Source organism: Meles meles, chromosome 1 (genome assembly GCF_922984935.1).
Source record: "Meles meles chromosome 1, mMelMel3.1 paternal haplotype, whole genome shotgun sequence".
Lineage (NCBI taxonomy): Eukaryota > Metazoa > Chordata > Mammalia > Carnivora > Mustelidae > Meles > Meles meles.
The window spans coordinates 26,487,029-26,513,517 of record NC_060066.1 but is presented as its reverse complement, the minus strand read 5'-3'; the positions used below and the strand labels follow the sequence as shown (position 1 = coordinate 26,513,517).

The 26,489-nt window shown below is 35.5% G+C and overlaps 1 protein-coding gene across 2 annotated transcripts in view; it reads right to left on the bottom strand.

The window, feature by feature from the left end:
- Window positions 1–26,489, bottom strand: part of CSMD3 (CUB and Sushi multiple domains 3) — a 1,273,428-nt gene that overhangs the window by 361,024 nt on the left and 885,915 nt on the right. The window lies entirely within an intron of this gene.

Genomic DNA, 26,489 nt, shown 5'->3' with positions numbered 1-26,489 from the left:
TAAATAATAGACAAGACGGTCACAAGTCCTAATAAGGAAAAAGCAAATTAAAAAAGAGGGGGGATGGGAGGGGGACTCATTGAGGGTATTCTTTGAGAAATCATATTTGAGCAGAGAACTGCAGGAGGTAAAGGAAGAAGTCTGTCATTATATAAGGAAAAGCATTGTGGGTAGAGCAAGTAGCAAATCCAGGTGGGGTTGAGGTTGGCATCTGGGGAGCCAGCAAGGAGACCAGGATGATGGCAGTGCAATGACTGTGGTAGTGAAGTCCCCTCTCCTTTCCCTCCGACTCTCCTTCCCTGGAGTTTATTCCCAACTCAGAGCCTGAATGACTGAGTCATTCATAATGGGGACATCCAACGATCCCTATGCCCCTTTGACAATCCTTTTTCAGACCCTCCGTGTCATTCTGAGTAAAATCACAGTCCCAGGTAATGAGCCACAAAGTACCACATAATATATTCTAATTCTACTCTCTCATCTTTCTGCCTGCACCTGATCTCAATCTTCCTCTTCCTCTTTCCACTCCACTGCACTATGCTCTGCTCTCTCCTTCTCTACTCTCCTTGGGTTCTGATGAATGGACTACCAAAGGCACTGTATGGATCCTAGGATATATGTCTTTAAATGATCATTCAGGTGCTCACTATAGCTTTGCTATTATTTTAACGGTCACTATAATTATAATTACATATTATTGTCTTATAAATATCCCTGCCAAGCATCCAAGCACTCATAAAGTCGTGATGATGCTAACATCAGAAAAAACAAACAAACACTTTAGAAGAAATTTAGAGGTGATAAAACACAATGAAACTGCCAGGATAGACCTTACTGTTCATGTAGGGGAGATCAGTCTACAAAATATTATGAATAATACTGAAACATTTTTAAAAACAGCATTAAAGCAAGAGAGAACCCCGATTATTTTAAGTGTATGAATTTTAAGAATGCTTCCCTTTCTTCTTTTAATTAATTACTATAGAAAATGCATGACTTAAGAGAATTTGAATTGTGATGTCTTCGGGAATATAACATTTGCATAAAATGGGATGACTTCGTATAACTTCTGTTTTTGTTTTTGTTTTTCTTTCTCCAAATTTTTATTTAAATTCCAGTTGGTCAACATATGGTGTAATTTTAGTTTCAGGAGTTAGAATTTAGTGATTCATCACTTTTATACAATATCCAGTGCTCATCACAACTAGTGCCCTCCTTAATACCCATTACCCATTTAACCCATCCCCCAACCCATCTCCCTCCAGTAACCCTCAGTGTGTTCTCTAAAATTAAGAGTCTGTTTCCTGGCCTCTGTCTCCACCCTCCACCCCCACCTATGTTCATCTGTTTTTGTTTCTTAAATTTCACATGTGTGAAATCATATAGTATTTCTCTTTTTCTGACTTATTTCACTTAGCATAATACTTTCTAGTTGCATCCATATCATTGCAAAAGGCAGGATTTCATTCTTTTGACTGTGTAATTTCTAAGTGTTAAAGTTTCTTTTCTGCCCTCTTTGCACCCTATCTCAGTGAACATCAGCTGAATGGCTTGTTAAGACAAATAGGACCACAAATGTTTTCTGCTTTTTCTTGAGACTGGTCTTTCAGGAGCCATTACTCCTAAATAGAACATTTTCTCTCCTATTCACACACACCCCCCCCACACACACACGTAACTAATGCCTACTCATCCCTTCCACTCAAATATAGATCATTTTCTCTGGGGAAGCCTCTTCTGTTTTACAGCATTTATCACCCTCTACTAAAATTGCCTATTTAACTGTTTATATCTTCCTCAAACTGTTAGCTTTTAGAAATCAAGTAATTTGACACTGTCCTGGGACAATGATATCCTAATTGCCTAGAGCTGGCCCAGAGTGGATAATATTGAGTGGATACTCTGTAAATTTATATTAGTTAAAATAGTATTTTAGAGTATTAGTCTTTTTTTAATTTAATGATTTTTAATTAGTGATTTAAATTAGTGATTCTTTAGAGATAAATGCTTAACTATTAACAATTATTTTGTTTTATTTTTTTAATTTATTTTCAGTGTATTAATCTTAATTTAGATTCCATGTTCTTCACAAACTAGTACAAACTTAAAAAATATATATTTAATAAAACCAATTTTTGTCTTCCAACCTCAGGAAACTTGAATAGAGATTAATATTTCCTCCTTTATGCTTATAATTATTCCAACCTCCAACAGATAAATTTGGGAAATGAGTTAACTCAATAACTAATTTTTATGCTGAACCATGAGAATAACAGTGGAATATTTTGAAAACTTAGACACAAGCATATGAAAATGAATTAACAGCAATGTGCAAAAACTACCATTTGTGTAATGAATCGGTTAAGAGATTTTGAAATATTTAAATTCCAATCCTGATGACAGGTACCTTAGAGGCATACAAGGAATGGAATTTAAACTGAAATAATTTTTAATTTCTAACTTTGATAACTCTTTGTTCAAAACAAAATATTTTAGAAGGAAATGATCAACTGTAAGTCTAGAAAAAAAATTCTGGGGGGAAAAATTAAAAAAGGATTGGGCTGTCCATGGAGCAAATATAGAGGACCTTTGTAACAGAAGTCAGCTCTCCAGAAAGTTGTTTGTGACTGTGTGTATGTATGTCTGTTGGGAGGAGGAGATGGGAGAGGGGGCCATTGGAAGCCCAATCATGGCCTGGAGGATATATCCTTCTGGACAGTTTATATCTTTTTGCTCTGACTTTCAATAAGTAAGCAACCTTCTGACTACTGAATTGGTATTCCTGGTAAACTGATGTCAGGAAGCCAGGAAATGACTATGAATTTTGTGATCATTAGAATAAAATGTATTCCTCTTCTAATAAGTCAACACATTTGTTTAACCAGTTTTGTCTGGCATGTGTGAATCCACCTAGCAGGCATCACAAAGTTGACTTCACACCCTGCAGTCTGGTTCTGAATTAGGAGCCTTCACCAGGATCAGGCCACCCTTTGAAGCCTCAACACACTTGTCCAACTAAGTTGCTCCTTCCTATGACAACACTGTACATAAAGAGAGAAGGTTTTGGAGTCAGAGTCAACTTCTAGCTTTGTCATCTGGAAGCCAAGTGACTTTGCAAACCTTGTGCATCAGTTTTATTTTCTTTTTTAATCAGTAAATTAAATGAAATCTCTCTTAATAGTAGTGAGAATTGGAAATCATAATTTATCTAGAACCAGGCTGGGCACAAAGTAAACAATAAATGACAAGTCGTAGTATGAATAACAGTAGTAGTAGTCATCATCCTCATAGTACTTTAGTAGTAAGATTACCTTTCTCTACAATACCGGCTTTTTCTAAATATTCCTTATGGTGCACTTTGTAATCAGAATTACTAAAGACAAACACGTAGCACTCACTGACAGGCCCAGAATGCACTGTAAATTAGACTGTATGAAAATGATTAATTGGAATTTAGAAATTGAATAAAAGCTGAAGTGTATTTAATATATATTATATATATTTAATACTTAAGCTCATAGTATATTTAATCAATCTGCTAGTGGTCTTTTATATCATATATATAACTTCCCTGAAATTGCTAAGCATAGAATGGAAGAACTAAATTTAGATATATGATGAAATAGTTTTTGACAATTAGACTTTTTAATTTTTTTTCCATTTTTTAAAATTTCTTTTCAGTGTTCCAAAATTCATTGTTTATGCACCACACCCAATGTTCCATGCAATATGTGCCCTCCATAATACCCACCACCAGACTTTATAATTTATGTAGAAAATTACTTAATCTTAAATTTCTTTAGAAAAACCATAAATCAACAAACTGATTTTAAACTAAAATAATGTCACATAAATATTTATTAGATTTTTATCATTTGAGATTGAAAGGTTATGGTTTGAAGAGGCCCATTTAACTCTTTTAGAGCATAGCATTCATGTTCAGACCTCAATTGCATGCTTTTCTCTAAAATACACTACAAATACATTATTTACTGATAACTTAGATAACAATATGTTTTATAATGTTAATGTTCTCCATGTTCAGACCTCAATTGCATGCTTTCTCTAAAATACACTACAAATTCATTATTTACTGATAACTTAGATAACAATATGTTTTATAATGTTAATGTTCTCTTAAGTGATATCATTTTACTTATTATAAAAATAATTCTGCATGTTTTGCAATAAACTACAACAAATTAATTTTTTAAATTATATTTCCTGAACAAATTTTGAGCTGATATTTGAAAGTAAAACATTTTTTGATCATGCAAAATGTAGCATACCAAATGCTATCATAAAGCACATGAACTTGAACTGTCAGAACCCATAATAGATGAGATTAATTTAGTAGCTTTGAACCATGACAGTAGAGTGTTTCAGAAAAGTTGAACAAATATAGGCTTATGTTCTCAAGAAGTTAACCTACCAATAAAACCTAAACACATTTCCTGAAATGTCTTTTTAAATGCCCATAGAAATAGTCATGAAATTACTGAACCTGCAAATTTTAATTGAGAGTTTGTTGATCTTTCCAGATAGTTAAGATAGCATAGTAATTGGAACCTAGAAGCATGCAGAAAACTACCTTAACCTGAAGGAAAAAGATTCAAATGAAAGATTTTTACAACCACTCTGGACAAGATGTAGAAATATGTATATGTCATAAAATTTAGCCAATAATGTAACTACTAATAATAAAATCTATAATAGGCTGTCACAAAATGTGGCTCCTAAAAAAAGACAAAATGACAAACTCTATGAGCTCTATGAGAGCTCATTACAAACTCTGTAAGCTCTATGAGAAAGAGTTCTGGTATTCTGGGGACAATGTTGTGGACGTAGATCTGTTGTCCCTATGGATACTAGAACTACGATAAACAAAATATAACCAAGTAGCAGTGAAAAATAGTGTCTTTCTCCTATATAAATTTTATCTGTAGAAAAAATAATATTTATGTGAGCTAAGTATCAGTCTTGTTTTTGCTGGAGGGCACTAGCAATTGATTATCCCTGGAATTAAGGAAAGAAAATCCCATTCCTTGTTTATTTAATTTGAAAATCCAATATATCCATGAAGAGGGACCATGAAGCTTCTTTGAGTTTCACTGAAGTGGTAATATTTGGGAACTTCACATTAACCAGAGTCACAATATAATACAGTGATTAAAGATGAGTCTAAAGTCAGAATACCTGGGTTCTCACTTGGGCTCTACCTACGTGACCTCAAGGAAGTTACTTAATCTCATGTGTCTTCATATATAAAATAAGGATAATTGTAGTACCAAATTTATGGTGGTTGTGAGGATTAACATACAATGAATTTGGAACAAAGTCATGTACGTTGTAAACACTCAACAAATGATATCTTCTATTGTGTCAACTTATCCTCATGTATGATGTCGGTATTTTTTAGTGTTGTTCCACTGTAAAGATATGGAATATATGACAGCAACATACACAGTTTGAAAATGCCTGCTACATATATTCCTACTGCACAGTGGCCCTTCCCTAAGATAGATAACCTATAGATATGTAATAGATGCATGAATTTAGAGCATTGCTTTCATGAGTTATGGCTTTGTCAAGTGGTCAGGCAGTCCCTAGCAGCAGTGCAAGAGCTAATAAAGGCACAAGGGTCACTTCCGTAGCTAATTGGTTGGCTTGCCACTCTTCCATGGACCGGGCTATTAAGGAGACAGTAAGCCAAAATGGATTAAGCTCCTGATTTACACAGACAGGAAATACAGGATTAACATAATGCCATCTTCTTGTATGACCTGTCCCAGAGTATGACATCAAACCAAAGAGGCCAGATGACAGATGGCATGGGTTTTAGGTCACTCTGCCTTTGATGAGTCAACTCCAAATTGGAGCCAGGCAGTTTTAAAGGCTTCTACAAGAGTTTGCAAATGTACTTTAAGAAGGGAGCAGCAAAAAGTCCTGGCACATGTGAAACTAGGGAGATGAATGAGAAATGGACCGGTGGCAACTCCTCATGGGCCTACTTATCTCTCCTGATTCCTGAAAGAACCCCAGGACATTGTGCCAAGAGTCGGGTCAAACTGCAGATGACCTTACCCACATGACCCACGTGAGAATGTGAGAGGCGTTCAGGGCACCTATGACACAGAATTTTTTATTTGCAGGCTTGTTTACCTTAAAAAAAAAAAAAAGATAGCAATACATGTGTAAAATTTGACAACAAAATAATATAGATTAGGTAGAATTGGGTGAGGAGTAGATTAACAACAACATATAAATCTTGATCTTCCATGTTCCAGCACAAAGAGGAAATTATATTGATTTAGAATTTTTTTTCTTACTTTGGCAAAATGCTAACACCCATGTTAGAATAGAAGTCAGATAATTTAATTTTTTCACATTAAAAAAAAATGACCACTTCTCTAAACATGCACATTTCTAGCCTAGGCCATTATTAAAGGACTTAGGAGGTATGTAAACTAGTGTTTGAAGCACAAGTAAAGTCTTTTCAATTTTGGGTTAGATTATGTGTAAATATGCTAGGGAGAAAACAACTCGCAATAGCTAAAAATATTCCGGCTCATTAGTAAAGCACACAGCAGTTTCAAATCTGTAATTATCTCACTGAATAAAGAGCCTCTCTTTTTTGTTGTTGTTGTTTAAAAGGACACACTCCACATTGATCTTTGAAGGTTGAAAACTAAAAATGTCACATTATGTTAAACAAATTCCATGGCCAGGGAACATGTGGGTAATCTATCCTTTCTCTAGCTTTCTATGAGTCAAATCCTGGGACCATTACATTGGCTGGTGGATTTCAATGATTGGGATTTTTATCATCTATCCCAACATAAACCAGGGATTTCTTTCTACTCCAATCTTCAGAATAAATAACTGATATGTGGAACAGGGGTTCACTAAAGAAAACTTAAGTATATGTCTCTACCAGGCCATTTCTGGGTCTTTAACTCAGAGGGTGCAGATGTAGGGAGAACTGTCACTTTTCCTTTCCTTCAATACACATCTGCGCTGCCACTGGGAATGAGCAGACCCATTCCTTTGTGCTCCTCTTTATACACATGCATTTATTTAACAACAGAGGTAATTCTTGGGAGAAAAGGTCATGAAACCTGATAGTCATCAGCTCTCTATTCCAACTCTGCCTCTGAGGCTGACAATATATAAAAATGCCAGATGAGGGGCACCTGGGTGGTTCAGTGGGTTAAAGCCTCCGCCTTTGGTTCAGGTCCTGGGATCGAGCCTCACATCGGGTTCTCTTCTCCGCAGGGAGCCTGCTTCCCCCTCTCTCTGCCTGCTTCTCTGCCTACTTGTGATCTCTGTCTGTCAAATAAATAATTAAAATCTTAAAAAAAGAATGCCTGATGAACTCCAGTGGTCCTAGGTGAGGCTCCACGTCAGGAGGGGAATTCTGAATAACAGTTCAACATGAGCTTAAGAGGAGACAGGACCAGGGAACTAGAGACTGGAGAGGAGTAGAATTGGGGCATTCCTTATTACTGCAGCTGCTGAAACCCAACAGAGCTCAGCTACCTTGGAGCAATGGGTTCATCTTGTGTACTTACTTGTGAATCTGGAGTGACTTCTGACAAAGAACTCCAATACATAGGGTTCAGCCAGATTACCTGTAAAATACTTCTGGCAGAGTCACCACAAAGATAATCACTGTCTTCCCTTTCAAGGAAGAGGGTTTTGTAGAAACATATAGTTTAGCTTTGTTTTTGAAGACTCTGGCTATAACTTTGGCTTCCCCCCACCTACCAAGCAGTTTAATGGAGCCCCAGATCTGTGAGAAATTAATTACAGGAAAATTTTTATAGTCACACACACATACACACTTTTTTTTAAAAAACACACTTTCTCATACAATATTCTCCCACAATGACTTTATCCCCATTTTAATTATAACTTAGTTAGGCTAGACTATTAAGTGACTTGTTCAAAACATTAGCTGGTACTTAGTAAGTCAAGACTTAAATCCAAATTCTCAGACTTGAAATTTCCAAGTCTTCATACAATGGCCAACTACTTATAAGTAGGATCATGAAGTGATTAAATAGTAGTGAGCAAGAAAGTAGGGAAGGAAAGTAGCCAATGTACAGATTAAGGCAATAAGAAAAGGAGGACAGACGTCCTAACAAGAGAAAGTTAAGACTATTGAGAAAAGTTCTCTGGAGGAAGATAGAAGGGTCCCCTAGGTTAAAAACAAACAAACAATATAAAGATACTTCTTCTGGCCTAAAATCGTGACCTACAGTAAGATTCAGACTATGAAAGAATGGCTGTTGAGACCAGAGAGCTTTCACATTATAAAGGAATCACCCAGGGGACTTCCATGTCTTATAGCTCCGGAGTTAACTCAAATTGAGAAGTAGCAATTAGGAGCAGAAATAGAAATAGAACAAAAAGTAGAAATACGGTTAGCAAAACCAAGTCAAAACAGAGGGTTTATATTTTAACGATTGGTGTTGTGTCTTTGAAAAAGGAGAAACTGCAACTTTTCCGTAATCAGAATAACATCAGGAATAATCCCAAGCCAAAGTTATTAAAGGAGCTTTAATTTCAGGACCCTTTATGGACACAGGTTCCTTCCAAAGCTCTGTGCTTAATTTTACATTAACAACTGCATTATTCTTCCTAAAAAGGTCTCCCAAAGTTTTTTGAACTTTACCGCAAAGCCTAGATCTACTTCCAAAAGCAACTATTCCAATCTGAACCATTATGGAGTATAGACACATGATCTGGATTGGCAACAGAACAAGGACCATAAAGAAAGATGGATGAAAAGGCATTAACTAACGTTACTCCTGGCTGTAGGTTTTATCCTGGACAGTGGTGTTAATATCGACTACTCTGTAATCATTCCTGCATCTATCACAAGATACATAAGTTAATGCTTGCCACCAGCTCTTCTGGGGCTCAGTGCATTTCAAATAATTTTATTATTTGTATCCCTATTTGGCTCAGATCATTTTTATATAAAAAGGCAGCTGTATCAAAGTGATGCCTGGGCCCTGGCATCAGATTGGGAGTTACGATTTCTGATTCATTATCGGCTGCATGACATTTTGTTTAACCTCCTCGTGCCTCAGCTTCTAAATCTACAAAGTGAGGATTATTATGGTGCCTACACAGGATTGCTGTGAGGATGACATATATGTGAAATCTTAGATCAGTGCTTGGTGTGTTATCAAGGGCTCAACAGCTGATAATTCATTTTGTTGCTTTCTCTGCAGTCTTCTGAGGGAGCCGCCATTTTCCCTCCTGTACTTCAGTGCCTGGAGGTGCAGTAGGATTGCTTAATTCCCATCATTGCTTACTCCTTCCCTCATTCTAGGCTTCAAATCACACATTATCAGAATGTGGGTTTCTCGTGGGAACTATTCACTACTCCCTTCATTCCTGAACAGGTTTTAAGCTCCCAGTTTACTGTCATTCAAAATACAACTTCTGTCTTATTTGTTGGTGCTTTCAGTATTCTCTCTCTCTCAGTCTCTCTAAGAGAGAAAGAATGCATGCCTGTAATCTGGTCTAGTTGGGGGTGGGGTAGGAGAGGGAGGGACAGATGGAGTGGGAGAGAATATTAAGCAGGCTCCAAGCTCAGGGTGGAGCTCAAAGTGGGGCTCAATCTCATGAACCTGGGATCATGACCTGAGCCAAAATCAAGAGCTGGATGCTTAACTGACTCAGCCATCCAGGTGCCCCAACTTTCAATATTTTCTAATTCATTCAGTCTCCCACTCTTTAATGACTATTTTATAGCTCCTCTCAGCTAATAATCTTGTGTCCTACTTCATGGAGAACACTAAAGTAATCAAAAGAGGGCTTTTTACAAGTTTCTGCCAACATGGCACCACATTGACCCCACCTACTTGCCTCTGTGCCCCACATTCCCTGCTTTTCTCCTACACTCCTTCACTTGGGGTGATCATTTGTGTTCCTAAGGTTTGTATATTTACAGCTCCAGTACTGAAACATTATTCTTGCTTAGGCAAGAACAGTGCTCTGCTAATTTGCCATCAATTTCTTCTCCTCATTAGATCATTTTCATTAGTTTATAAACATGTATTTTTCTCTTATAAAAAACAAACCCAAACAAACAAACCTTCAATCATGGGATCAAACATCATTCATAATACTGAGACAGCTAGATTTTACAGAACATATGCATGAAGCTTAATTTGGATTTTAATTTTGGAAGAGAAATAATTATAAAAGATTTGGGGAAAAACAGGGAAATTTGCAGGTGGACTTGATGTTAAATTACTCCAGTTATAGTAATAGTATTAAAATTATGCAGGGCAGAGCACCTGGGTGGCTCAGTTGGTTAAGTGTCTGCCTTTGGCTCAGGTCATGATCCTGGGGTCCTGGGATCAAGTCCTGCATCCAGCTTCCTGCTCAGCAGGACCTTGCTTCTCCCTCTCCCTCTGCCTGTTGCTCCCTCTGTTTGTGCTCTCTCTCTCTCTGCCAAATAAATAAATACATTTTTTTTTTAATTATGTAGGACAATGACCATATTTTTAGAAACGCCTATGAAAATATTCTGAGGAGAAATATCTGACATCTGCAATATACTTTCAAATGTTGTAGAAAAAATAATATAAGGACAAATATGGCAAAATTCAACAATTGTTAAATTTCAGTGGTTTCTATATGGACATCTTACCCTTTCATCTTTGGATCATATTTGAAAATTTTTATCATAAAAATTTTGAGGAGAAAAATTCTTGATCTAACCCTTCCCTCCTAGCTACCACTTCACTATATAGATCTTCTCAGTGAAACTTCTCAGAAAAGTTGTCCAGATTCACTGTGCAATTCCCCTCCCATTTTCTCAAACTTTCACCCATGAACTTCACTGAAAATGCATTTGTCATGTTCACCAATGACTTCTACATAGTTACGAATATTTGGGCCCTTCATCTTACTTAACCCTTGGACAACATTTGGGGCAGGTTTACTCCTTTCTCCTTGAAACTCTTTCTTTACTTAACCTCCAGGTCACCAGGCTCTACTTATTTTTCTATATTACAGAGTCCTCTTAATTTCCTTTGCTACTTTTTATCTCCCATATTTCTAAACCTTGGTGAGACCTACGGGTTGGTTTCTTCTCAGTCTATGAGGGAGTCTATTGCTCCTTTGCTTATCCCATCCAAACTCATGGGTTTCAGTAGCCTCTACATGCAGAAAACCTGTAAATTGTTCTCAGCCTGGACCTCTCTCATGATTTCCAGATTGTGAATTCAGTTGGAATCTTCTAGCTGGAGCCCGGAGACCATGCCACAGGAGTAGTGGGTCCTTATTCTCTCTCTGTGGTCTACTCAAGTGGAGGTTGTCTTTTGGAATAGCCCGCAGTCTGGCTATGATATAATAGCAGTGGATGAGCATATAAAAGAGGAGTTCTGTGAATTCTGATTGGGAAGCCAAGAATCTGCCTCTGAATTGGAGGTGTTATACTAAACTGATTCCAGGAATTGGGATCTTACTAGGCAGTAACTGCTGTTGCATGTAACTTGAACAAATTAAGGAGGAGTTTATCATCAAACATTCTGGAGATCTTTAACACAAATAATCTTTAGTTTTTACAACTGTCCCTTCCTCTCCAATTTTATTGTTTTGCTCCATAAACTTATGTAAGGGGTATTAAAACACTTTCCTAATGGATTTCCTTAATTTCAGTAGAGCAGACTCAAGCTAAGGAAACCCAAATCTGTCATCCATACATGTAAATATCTGAAAGATCTTCTAACATGTAAATTTCACTATGTTTTTCCTTTGCTTAAAACATCTTAATGGGTTTCGATTGCACTTTAACATAGCATATAAGATTCTCAAACTGTCTGCTTCTCATTTTGTCCAGCCCTGGTCTGTTGCACAAGCAATGAGGAATGCTGTTTTCAGCTTCAGATTTCTTGAAGACAGACCTTCTAGTTCGGTCTGTATGCAAAAGAATGAATTTAAGCTCATTTACTCTGAATTCATAGGGCCTCTTTATAACTATGTAAAAGTCAGGCAATAAGCATTGTGTTACCTTGGGCACACAGCTACCTAAGTGAAATAACTACTCTATATTTCATTTGTCTCACCTGTAAATGAAAGTGATATTAATGTACTTTTCTACATGATACTTGTTGAGAAGACTGAATGAGTTAATGCATATAAATCACTTGGCACCATGTCTAGCCATAATAAGAACTCAGTAAATCAACTTTTTTTTTAATTGCCTCTCTTTTACATATGAGACAGAAAGGTTAAATACTTTTTCCAACTTGTCACAGATGGGGATCAGTGGGGCTAAATATCTTGCCCAACTTACCGCAACCACTAGGCTGTGAAGCCATGATTTGATCTTAGGGTATTTTCCCCCCCAAGTCCAGACTCTGTACCCTACGGAATGTTACAGAGCTGTTACTTATTAATATATCAATTCTAATAAATATCAATTCAGGTTCCTGAAAACATAGAAAAATGTGTGAAGTAAGAACTATCTACCATCGTAGGAAATGTGGCCTTCATGAATTGATTAAAAAGCAGGAAGAAGAAAGTGTTAGCTACATATTGACTACAGTTTTAATTGAACTGGGACTCAGGAAAGAGGTACGAAAAAGCCATTCAGACCCAAAACAGATTTGTAGACAACTTAATTTTACTTGTTTGGCTTATGTTACATCCTTTGACTAGGGAGTCATCTCCACTTTTTCTACTTGGTAAAATCTAGCTCATTTTCACAAATATAATATTTTAGAGAAGCTGTTGTCTATCCTTCCAGGAAAAAATAAGAAGTTATTCATGTCTGCTATATCATGGGTTTTATTTACCATTTTCATCTCATGATGTATAATTAGTCTTAAGTGTTTATTTCCCCTTACAAATAGAGTAGGAGATCCTTAATGAGAGAGCATATGTTATGTATTTTTACCTTTGCCAAACCCAGCTCAGTCAGTGCTCACTAAATACTTGTTGGATTAATCTTTGTTGGGTGATAGAATAGATAATGTACTAAATCTATCAATGTGTGTGTGGTTTCGGTTTTTTTTTTTTTTTTTTTTTTTTTTAAAGGGTGGGGTGGGATGGGGTGTGGTAGAAGGAGAGGGAGAGAATCTTATGCAGGCTCCATGCCCAGCATGGAGTCCAATGTGGGGCTAGATCTCTTGTCCCTGAGATCACAACCTGAGCCAAAATCAAAAGTCAGATGCTGAACTGACTGAGCCACCCAGGAACCCCCTCCCATCGATGTGTTCTAATAAAATAATTGCTAGTATTATTTTTCTTACATTATCATTACCTAGCACACCATGCCAACCATTATTGTCACTCAAGCTAAGTTTGGTAAATTTATGAATATATGAATGAAAGAGTAAAAGAATGAGTGAAAAACTAAATTCCAAAGGGCTGACTTTTAGAGATGCCAAAGCTAAGGTATCAGATAGCTTAATGACAGAAGAACTTGATTAATACAAACAACACTTATTTTGGGGAGTCACAGAAACACATTGCTAAAGAAGAAAAAAATTTTGTGCAATAGACATTAGGTTTTTTGGAAGTTTTCAGTGTTATATTATTATGTACAAAGAAAATAATAATTCTAACCCTAGCTGATCATATCGAAGTATTTATTGAAATTTGATTCTTGTTTTTATTAACATGTATATGGACAATGCTTGTAAATTGAATACCATGTCTCTTCAAAATTTGGGAATGAATTAAATATCATAGAAATACTTATCCTGAAAATTAAATAAACCAAATTCAAGGAAAACTTCCTTGGGAAATCCCATAATTTTATTTTTAGTCTCAAAACCAGACTCTTTTTCCCTTTAAAGGAAATAAAACAAGTGATGTTCACAGAAAGGCAATATGATTCTGTTTCATTATGGCAATTCTGGAAAAATTCAAATAAACAAGTATGAAGTGAAGAATTTGGACTACAAGATTTGGAAGATAGATGAATCCGAGTGTACTAGCTGTGACATCCAATGTGAACCACTTTGCCTCTCTGAGCATTGCATTCTCAATATGGGAAGTGGAAATATTAATACCTTCCTAATATGATTATTGTAAGAAGTAAATGAGAGGAAAACATCATAGTACCAGGCATGCTGCCATGTACATCATAAGCACTCAACAACATCATTTCTCTTCTCTCTCCAATTATAGCTTTTGGCACACTACTAAAAGGCTGAAAATTCTTTAAAGATATGATTTCCATTTCTAGGGTATTTGGTTTTGACAACCAACAATTCACGGATCCCTTGATGTTCATTAAGCCTCAGCAATTTGCATGTTGTCTTTATTCCTATTTGATTCTCTTTAGTTATTTCTTTGTACATTTGTTTGTTGTTACTTTTATGGGAAAGGCATTGTGAGATCAATAAATGGAATATAATCAAATGAAGCTGTTACAGGGAGAGGGGATCATAAACAAAGGAAAAAAAAAGATATCAAAACATCATAGAGTCAATGATGATATCCTCAAAATTGTACCTGAGGAAAAAAACAGTAATGGCATGTTAATGTTTTTCCAAGGTCAAAAGAAAATTCTCAGAACAAAGGAACCTCACTATAATAGTCTCTTCATCTGTGGATCTCAACCCTTTGTTTTAACCCACATACCTAGGGTAATACAGAACTTCATTAGTGATCAGGGTTGATTATTGTAGTCATTTTGTTTCGTAGGCAGAGTGGTGAGGTTGGAGGTGGGTAGGAAAGGACAGGCTCTTAGCCGGAGAGTGGAAGGTTTTTCAATTTTACAAAACTTGCCAGATAGGTTTTATTGGTTCCTACATAGTAGGAAGAAGGCAAGGTGCCTTTTAAACTATCATGGAGCAGTATCAGAAAAAATACATATTGGATGAATAAAGGAATTTGGGATAAGGTGGCATTCACAGCCTAGACCATCATCCAGAGTTTTTCTATTACGTTGCCAAATATTAAAAGATATAACTTGGTCTTCCTTTTACAGATGGGGGCAATGATACGGTGGAGAATACCTTGTATGCTGTTTCACCCAGGCAAGTGACATCAAGTGGTTTCAAATACCATGACCAAACACATGGGAAATTATCTTACATTATCAGAAAATGAGATCAATATCTTTGAACAAATCTAAAGTTTTCCAGAACAAACAAAACCCAGGATTTCTTTTAGAAAGTCGTGCTCAGATTCAGTTGAGATTCCAATTTTACAAGATTGGAAAAGGTTAATATTTTATACCCACAGAACTCTGTAGCCAAGCATAATAAAACACTGAGTGCAAATTCAGAAAGGTATAGTAAAATGCATGAAATAAAAACTATCCATCACCTTTGAAACCCAGTCTTTGTAGACTGATTAAAACATATGAAGAGAAAAATGTTACCTATGCATTGAGCATACCAGTAATTGAACTGGGATTCCAAGCTCTCCAAGAGAGCTACCAAGAGTACTTGAGTATACAATGCAGAGATGTAAAAAAAAATGGCTTATAGCCAGAAACTTAGTTTGTAGGAGGGTTAATAATCCCCTAACTCCTTTTCTCTAAAACACCTGCTTTAAGGGCAATATTTAAATTCTGCCAAAACCTTCCTAAAGCTCTAAGTTCATTTTTCTCTGTTTTCTCAGTAATTTACCTTGACATTTTTAAATGATTGCCAAGCTACTGTTTATTTAAATAAGCACACTCTCTCAAACCTGACTTATGTGTCCCTTCTTGATACTGGATTTAACTTATGATGCCTATTCTGTAACATTATATTATTTCCATGGCAACTGTCTTGGTATATTAAACAAAGGAAGATGACTTCAGCTGCTTTGTCCTGTGAAGGAGCTGGATTTGAGATTGGAAAGCTTTATCTGAAAACAGCTAAAAAACAGAAATAATGGTGAAAACAATGAAATTCATTTTATTGCATGCCTTTGATTAGGGGGTAAATGCATTTACTCTGTAGAATAACCACAGTCCTACTCTCCTGGACTTACCCTAAACCTGTCCCAATTAGTGCCACTGAACTGCACGCTGATTGGCTGTTTAGTAAAATGCACTGTTCCTAATTGATAGTTCTAGTCTATTCCAGTGTTCTTTTGTCTGTTTTCAAAGCCCTAGGTACATCTGAACATATCTTAGCTAAATGCATTACCAGATGACAAATAATAAAACCATTTATTAGGACTCAACCTCTGTACTAATGGCATGCATATTTCTTGCTATTATTTTCATTATGAGGCTGAAATGTGGGGAAAAAAATCTATATACCAGATAGGCAAAATAAATAGACATGTAGACTTTATAAAAACATAGAATTAGAAGTAATTTTAAAATCTATTTGCCTAATGTGACAATGACCTTTCCTCCCAGTTTCAAAAGGCTTTTAGGCACTGTCGGTCTATTGCAACTTCAATTAAATCTTACCCTCTCCTGAGACATGGCATCAAAATCTAATTCAGTTACAAGTAGCAATAACATTTAATTATCTCCTCCAGTTATCTACACTGCCAAATGATAGTATTTCCTGAGAACCACAGATGTCACTGTCGTAAGCAAGAACCAGTTTAGAGATATGTACAGAATATTATCACACTGGCTTATTTAATGCTTTTATTCTTTATGGCTCATATTTACAAATAGCAAAAAAATCGCTCCCAATGTAATCTGCTTCAAATAAAAATATTGTTAGTATATTCTCCTAGGGAAAATTACTTAACCTCCCTGTGCCTCAGTGTCTTTATTTAAACCTCATAAGACCATGCCAGGCGTATGGTAAACACAGAGCAAATATTAGCTTTTATTATTATCTTGGGTAAAATATTTCTTATCTGGCACTGATGTACTAGAGGCCACTCACCTTCTAATTAAGTAAAAATATAATGAGGTAAAAACCAAAATTAGTTTGTCTAATGACAAAGTGGATGACCCTTATACTTTTTAGTATGAAATTTTAACATTTACTTTTCTTTAAAATGCTGCTCAGAGCTCTAACCATCTCCTTTTTACAGAATGTTTCCCAAAGTGTCTAGGTTAGGTTTATTAGATAAAGATGAAAGAAGAATGTGCTTGAGGTATTTCTGAACTTGGGCATATTCTCAGTGAAACCAGGGAGCTGTAACTTAGAGGTTGCAAAGAAAGCAAGTTCCTCTGGTACTTTTGTAATTCTTTCTGGTAGGAGACCCTCCCTTTTGCAATTGCCTTAAGGACAGGACCTTGAGACACAGATTCCAGTAAATACTCACATTTGGCCCCTCTTCTACAACTCAACTCTCTTCAAAGAAGTCTCTATTTCTCTAAAGAAGTCCTCTATTTAATACCAAAACTAACTTATCTTCTAAATTTCTAATTAGCAGGCAGATTTTGGCTTGCAACAAGATTTATAGCCAGAGCATGAGGACATATAAGGAGAACAGAGTGTTTTTAAGAGTCTGCAATTTTAAGTCCTCATAAAAATAATTTTTTTAAAATGTCCAAAGAAATTTGAGACTCTAGTAACACAGAAGTTGATTTCAAAGTCTTGAGTGAATCACCATTATGGGTAGATCACAGTCTATTCTGATTAACAGGTTCATGATCATCACATAGTGAATTAACTTTATACTGTCTTATAAAGAATGAATGAGCACCTGTGATATGCCCGAGTTTATGGTAGACACACAGAAGAGCCAAAGATAACTAAGAGACAGACTCCATCTTCAAGGGGCTCAGAGTCATCAGATGAAACAGTGTATAGTCACTTGCCAACGACAATATAATCAAGTAAGGTCAGACACCTATCTACTAACAGACCAGTTGCAATATAAAAGGCTCTCTGTAAAACTGTTTGTTTACAAATCCCAAAAGCATTAGAAAAGTTTTAAGTTCACAGTCCTCTATGCAGTTCTGTTAAATAGGACATGTGCATTGGTTCTTTTCATTCTTGTAGATGCTTAGTTTCTATCAGGCACATTTTTTCTGCCTTTTCATTTTGCTGAAAAAAAATTGTCAGCTCCTTCCTTTCTTGAACTCTGAATTTCACCACATATTGAGGAATGATTTATTTCATATACACATACATGATTCAACATTTCCTCCCATTTTCAGTTTTTTGAATTTTTTGATTGTTTTATCATACTTATAAGACTCCCCTTAGTAGTCTTTTCAGGCACCCTCATTGTTGGTTGAATGGTTGATTTACTTATTAAACTTGAGGGGTTATGTGTTAACATCTACATAGCAAATGATTTATAGACTTAAAACCAATGTGATGGCCCAGGCTGAAATAACAGTTATAGTCCATTATTTGTGTTAGGCCAAAAACAGTACCTCTGAAGTAGTACTTTGTTCATATAAATTAAAGTTGAAAATGTAAAAAAAAAAAAAAAAAAAAGGAGTTTTGGCTATTATATATTCATTTCTTTATCAACTCAACAAATTTACTGAAAGCTTTCTATATGCTAAACACTCTGTAGATAAAAAAAAGTAATTCAATACAACATTATGAAACCTAGAAAGGGGAAATGCAAGAAAAGCTCATGAAACCTGTAGTGAGGGCATGTAACACATACTTTGAAGGTCAGGAAGGTTTCATATCAGGATGGAGAGATAAAGTGTGTCTGAAGAATAAACTGGTTAGGCCAATGAGGGTAGAGGGAAGAGGATAATATTCAGAATCTATTTTAAGGGGAATGGAGAACAATGGAAGAATTTTAAGTGAGAGAGTGACATCATCAATTTTTTTTTTAAGATTTTTATTTATTTATTTGACAGAGAGAGAGATCACAAGTAGGCAGAGAGGCAGGCAGAGAGAGAGGAGGAAGCAAGCTCCCTACTGAGCAGAGAGCCCGATGCGGGGCTCGATCCCAGGACTCTGGGATCATGACCTGAGCTGAAGGCAGAGGCTTTAACCCACTGAGCCACCCAGGCACCCCGACATCATTAATTTTGTATCATAGGAAGTTCATTCTGAATCTAATGTTTGGTTTGGGGAAGGGGGACAAGAATGAAGACTAGAGTCTGCTTGGGCTGTTACAATGATTCAGGTAAGTTATGATAGATAATGATGTCTTGATCTACGGTAGGATGATAGGAATGGAAGTTCAACAGATTAAAATGCAAAGCCTCTTCAGCTACTATAGAACACTTCCAGTGTTTTTTCACTATACCCTTGCACGTACCTTCTTAGAAATAAATTTGCTTGTGCCAATACAAGTGAAAGATCGATGATTTGAATGCGTTAGGCTCTTAACAACTTTAAGTGGAGAAAGTGCTTGGCATCTTTGGTAATGGCATGCAGCATTGCATTGCTGTATTCTAGAATGCATACAGGGGATGACTACAGGAGACACTAAGGCCAACCTAAGAAAGGACTTAAGGCATTTCAATTTCATCCAATAGGTGATAGGAAACCAGTTAGTGATTTAAGCAGGGAACGGACATGGTCTGGTGTTTCTAAGGATAACTGGTTTCAACAGACTTTACAGTAAGCCTCCCTTGATGCCCATCTTCTGGTATTATTTGTGCTTTAGTGCAATTCCTTCCCTTGAGTTAAGTAGGAACTTGCTTCTCATTACTCCTGTGGCTATATTTCTTTATGTAAAACTTAATCTTGTTATGACTCACTGGAGGAACTGTCCTTGTTGACATGGCAAGGAACTGTAGATAGCCTATAGAAACTGAGCAAAGAACTGAAACTTTCAGTTCTATACCTGCAGTGAAATGCTTACATCCAGTAACCTTGTGCATTTGAAAAAGGGGTCCTGAACCTCAGGTCAGAACTCAGTCAATACCGTGAATGCAGCTCTTGAGACCCTAAAAAGAGGACCGATTCAGCTGTGCCAAGACTTTCCACCCACAGAAGCCATAAGAAAGCAAATATGTTGTTTTAAGCTGCTAAATTTGTGATAATATGTTATTTATCAGTAAAAAGCAGCTATAACTAGCATTGTTACTGAAGAACATTAGATGAAATTTGGAAACAGAAAATCCAACTAGAAGAAAGAAAATAATACAGTGGAATGACACATGTAATTGTGAAGACATGAGCCCTGGAATCAGAAAGAGCTGATTTTAAGGTCTTTATCAAGTTAGGCAATTAATCTAGCTACTTCATAAATGGGAAAATAAAGCTCACTCAAATGATTTTTAAAAGGAATATGCAAAAGGAGAAAATATATATAACTCAGCACAATGCCTAGCACACATTATTATCATTATGCTATTGTGCTAATCTGTATGAGGACCAATGAGAGCTGCACAAACATAAAGGTAGTGAAAACAGAAATGGTGGTAAATCTGAGCAATAGCTTTAGGTGGTAGGTCTTTGTGACTATTTCAAAACGGATAGGGAGAAAGAGAGGGGGTGGTGAAAGATGACACAATTTCTAGCTTGGATGGTTGGCTGAGAATGATGCCATAACTGAAATAAAGAGTGCAGAAGGAAGAGCTGCTTTGGCTGAGGAGCTAATGAGTTCTGTTTGGCATGTGAAGTCGATGTGCCTGTGGGAGGACATCCATATGGAGAGGTCCAGTGTACAGCTGGGAATGCAGACTTGGTACACAGAAGAGATCTGGGTATCTGGAAGGTTTTGGAGATGGTCTTATGTTATCCAGAAATTACATCAGTGTTCACACACACACACCATCCTGATACTCTTTCTGTAAAAACATGAGAAATTTTTTTCTCTTAGAAATAAGTAAGTTGGGGCGCCTGGGTGGCTCAGTGGGTTAAAGCCTCTGCCTTCAGCTCAGGTCATGGTCCCGGGGTCCTGGGATCGAGTCCCGCACCAGGCTCTCTGCTTGGCAGGGAGCCTGCTTCCTCTTCTCTCCCTGCCTGCCTCTCTGCCTACTTGTGATCTTTGTCTGTCAAATAAATAAAATCTTAAAAAAGAAAAAAAAAAGAAATAAGTAAGTTATGTGCTACTTTAATAAACAGAGCCCAATATTTAAAAAAACTAGAGAATAGGTAAAGAACTTTTTTTCTTTCCTTTGAGGTGAATGACTAGTAAATTCCCAAATGCAAAGGGGTTATGTAAATTGGATAGGCTTGATCAGTCTGTTGCAAATGTTAGCAGACTAGGGCCCTAGGGCCACATTGAGCTTGTTGCCTTCTTTTGCAAATAAAGTTCTACTAGAACACAGACACACCTGTTCACTCATATCTATTGCTGCTTTTAGGACACAATGGCAGTTTAGTAGTTGGGACCACAAGGTATAAATCCCAAAATACTTACTGCCTGGACTTTATAGAAGAAAGATTGCTCACCCCCAGTCTGTTCTATTTAAAAAAAAAAAAAAAAGTCATAGGCCAAACTAGTACATCAGTAAATAAAATAATAAAGAAAGAAATTCCACCTGGAATATCACAGCACTGGTCTAAAAATTCAAGACTTGGTTCCTGGCATAACTCATTAATTATAATCTTTCCAAGCAGCATTTTCTTAGCTGTTAAACAGCAATAATACCATCTTCGCTTACTTTGTAAGGTCACAAGCAAAAAACTCAAAAACCAACAAACAAAAGCAAACTATAAAGCATGAGCAGGTATAAGTTACTATTACGGATTTTTACACTGTCAAATCAAATCAATGCACCCAGTTATAATTATACAAGAAAAATAATAAATATACATTTGTGTATATAATTTATTAGAGCACTTTTCTATCTAATATTTTCTGTTATCTTTATAAGAAATATATTTGGGTTGAGTAGAACACATATTGGCACCATTCTTTCTAGAATAGAGAAGTACAGAAAATTACTTGTAGCATCTGAGAGCAACGCAGGCCTCTTAATACTAATTTGCTTTCTACATGGTTATATATCTACAGTCCTGACTAACTTGGTAAATCAGTGATCTTTGATATATAATTTCAGCATAGAAGATTGGAGACTGACATGAAATATACAGCATTTGTTCAAAGATAAATTAGCTCTTCAAATGTATTTTCCTCTTTTATTTTTTAATTTTTTTAATTTTTTTTAATGTTAAGATTGTTCTAGATTTACAGAGATGTTACAGTGACAGTACAGAGGTCCTGTATATGCTGCCCCCTCTTTCCCTTATTGTTAACATTAATCTTTAAACTAAATAACAATCAGCATATATCATCTAAAAAGTCATAAAAGTGAGAAAAATGTGTAGAAGTATAATACAGAGTTATCATTTTTCTCATTTGACTTATGATTAAAGACAGATGTTGTTACTTGTCCAAGGTCCTATAAAAAAAATCAATGACATGTAAAATTAGAAACAGAAATAGATGTGTTAAATGGGGGACTATGAGGATGAATGAATTAATGTTTTTAAATCGACTTCAAAATGTGTGGGCTTCCTAAAATGTGTGGACTCCTGCCTAAAGGCAAGTCATTACTAACACTGAACTTGCTAATCTACTTTCCAAAACAATACATTCTTTCATTAGCTCCTTGTTTGTCTGCAACATGACCTGGCATGATTTCTGGTATATTTGGAGGCTGAATACAGATATACAAGTTTTTTCTTGATTTAGAAAGATGACAATGGGAATACCAATGTTTTTTGTATTGTAAACTTTAGTAACGAAAATCAGATACTCACTTCTTGGCCAAAAACAGAGCAGTGTTTCTTATTTTCAAGGTAATATATATATATATATATATATATATATATATACATATATACATATATATATGTATATATGTATTTATACATTTGTTTGTTTTGTTTTGTTTTGCTTTTGGCCATTTAAAAAGATGACCAGATTATCCATTTCCATAGAAACACAGCTCTCCAGGATAATCACTTAAATATAAAATATCTTCACTGAAATATCATTTTATCTGCTGATTATTTTTATTTCTTCCAAAATATAAAACATAGTTATAGGTATGTGTTTGTTTTTAAGAGAAAAATTTCTTCTTGATCATTAAGTAGGAAATAAGATTATATGTATAAAATACTTAGCTACTGATAACACATTACACTTTTTCATCTCCTTCTCTTCTCTTTCCTCTCCTGCTGGTTGGTAAAAACCAATCCTCACAACTCTTAGCTGTCATAGTCCTTAAGATAACTGGATATATGTTTATGGAGAGAATTGCATGTATGAGAAAGAGACTGAGGTTTGTTGAGCAAGTGTCTTGTGTTGAGCAGTGCATTAGGTGATTTACATGTCTTTCATTGCTTAGAGCTATAAAATATCTTGTACCATAAATATGATTATCAATATTTTACATTTGAGAAAACCTGGTGGGAAAGAGATCTGAACAACTTCGCAAAGGTTGGCTTAAAAAAGGCTGGAGTGTAAGCATTAACTATGTGCCTGCAATGGAGGCCACCTCCTGGGGAGAAAAATCCCTGCTTCCGAGATTTATCCTCTGAGTTTCTATCAAGATTCTTCTCTTGCTCGACAAATTTCCCTGCACTTAAGTAATCACTGATAAATGGGTAGTGGTCAAAGAAGTTTCCTCTGATTAAAATAGAGGACAACATAAGGAGTTCTTTGAAGCCATGTATCAACTATAATGAAGACCAGATTTCCTCCCAACATTATTAAAACCTCCAGTCAAAGACAGCAGTGTGCTATTCTGAATGGAGCACAAGCCTGGGACTCAGAACATTGTGACAGTCATGGCTCTGCTCCTAAGTTTGTGTTTTTTATAGACAGTGTCACTTCACTGATAAAACAGTTATGCTAAATGTACTTTCACAGCGTTGATGGATTTTTGGAATAAGACTCTACATGATACGATCCTTTCTAGATTGTAAAGACCATATTTTGCTGTTACAGTATTTTAATAGTTTGTTAAAATATTACCTTTAAACATAAATGCAGTAGTTACTCAGAAAAATTGTTTCAATGAAAATGTTATTTATTACTTGTCTAAAATCCAGAATTAAGATAATTTTCACCAAATTCTACCAACAGAAACTGAAAGATACCAACCAATTTATATACTAAAGAGAGTCAAAATTAAACATATATAAACAAAAAATTTCTATAATTAGTTTTGATATCAGTTGCCTTATTGTCCAGAGTCGGACACATTCTTATATAACCTATGTAAGAACCTATGTATACAAAAGTTATTTTGGTAAATGTTAGTATTAGCTTTACACTTGACATAAAATTTAAAACCTCATCTATGGTTTGTTCTGGGAATGTATCCATCGTTTGCAACCTTGTGCCAGGGAAAGACCATCTAGATTCCAAGAAACTGAAACAGAAGCAAACTTTTGGAATACAATCTACTGATAATTTGGCCACTATGTATAACATAAGCTTTCTACAAAGTTGGTAATGCTAAGGGCTAAATGATGGTTTTTAAGCAAGTATGGACTAGAGAATTGGCATGAGAGATACAAAAAGTGAAAAGTACAAAAAAATCTAACAAGAAATTAAAACTGTCCAAATAAACTAGCATTGCTAAAATTGGGTCTGTTCATATGAATGCTTATAAATAATTTGCATTTTATATGACTAAAGATTGTGAACTTTGAAAAGATAACAAAATAAGAAATATATACATATGCATACACGGAAGCAGAAATACAAAAGGAACACATTTGTTTTAAAGCATAGGCAGAGTAGTGAAGAAAAATTTAAAGGAAACTGGAGAAGTTAAGAGTCATTGCATTTGAAAGAATATTTCTCTGAATCTGGTCACTTAAATGTATACCTACCAAAGAATTTATTAAAGTCAAGCGTCTTAATTGTAAATTTCAATAAACTTGAAAGCAAGCACAGCTAATTTGAAAATGGGGAAAATATTCCCATGGCAATAATTTGCTTTCTAAATTTGCCCATGGGGTGATTTTATTTCATTCTCTCATTAAAGATTTAGGCACAAATAAACCTAGTCTGAAAGAAATACTTTGATGAAAAAAAAAAGTGTTTTTTTTTTCCATTCAGATTTTCATAAATCTATTAAAATTTATTTAAGAACTAAACCTTAAAAATCTACATGCAAACAATTTCTTAATCCATATAACAGCCTGGTATGTATTTGGTACTTTGAGAGAAAATATTATCCTTCGAGATTCACCTTCCCTTAGACCTGAGATAAAAACCATCTAGTGAGGAAAAGCTGTGTTTTGAAATATGAAAAACCTCATACAAATCATGGTTATGCCACTTAAAACCTTCATGATCTTGGGCAAGTTATTTAAAATCTCTAAGGCTCAGATTCTTCTGATGAAAAATGGTGGTTGTGGGGGGTTAGGTAACAACAGGATTAGAGTAAGGATTAAATGAGATAACTATATATGAGAGCACCTAGTAGATCCTCATCAGTGCTAGTGTTTTATAAAATAGAATTCATTCCCTACTGCAAAATAAAATAGAATATAAAATATATTCTATAATATATAAATTTTATAGAATAAATTTATAGAATAAAATATATTCTATAAAATAGAATGCATTCCCTACTAGATTGATAGGCTGGATAGATGCCAGAATGTACTCATTATGAGTTTTAATAACAATTAAATTCTGAATTCTTCCTATATTCCAGGGATTATATTAGGTATGAAAGGCATGGCTATTTAGCTTAATCCTCATAACTAACTCATAACAATGAAGTAGGTACTATTACTGTAACCAGTTTACAGAAGAGAAAAGTCAAGTTTAGAAAAACAAATTAACGCAACAACATATAATAAGTGGCCCCCATCTAAACCCAAACACTCAAAAGGCCTCCCTTGAACCACTCCCAAGGTTCTCATTAACTGGGCTTTGAAAATGCATGCGTACATCAAGCAAAAATGCAAATGGGGGCAATTCAGGGAAAGAGGGGAATTCGAAATTGGGCTATACAAAGAAAGAAAAAATACAAACAAAACAAAAACCCCAGAAAAATTGTGTTCTATATAGCTTCCTGAAAAAGATGCTCTGAGAGTGTGATTGCTCATCACCTCCCAACTTCAAGCCTCTGTGGTTGCTTGTGCTATTTCTATAAAAGCCTAGGATTTTAAAAAGAAATTTCATCTGTTATATATCATCCTGTCCGTTATATAACCCACAGAGGCTGTGAAAACAATCTCATCGCTATAAAAGCCTTCAGACCCACATTAACCTGAAAGATCATATTTTTTTACTTGATTTGGGGATCCACAGGAATACCCACATTTTATATACTGGATAATATATTGAGTAAGTCACAGAGGGCATCCTGCTCATTCTCATTTTCTTCTACAGGGCATTTTGCCTCCATAGAAAAGACAAGGTCTTGAACCACAGATCAAATCTCTAACAAGTTGCCTGATTTTGTAGCATATTAAACTTACACAGATTTGTGACCTATAATTACATTTACAATTAAAGTAAATCCAAATTAAATGCTTTTGAGAGTTTTAACAGCTTTATGAAATAATTATAAAATGACCATTTGTATCTTGTTCTGTCATAAAAACAAGTACTGACAACCACTGAATGGCTAATGACCTGAAGAAATTTTTGCCTCCTTATTTCCTACTTTGAATAGGAAATCACTTAAGTCCTAATCAAAAGTCCTTCATTTTCCTATAGATTTTTTTTTCTTTTTATCAGCTTAAACACTC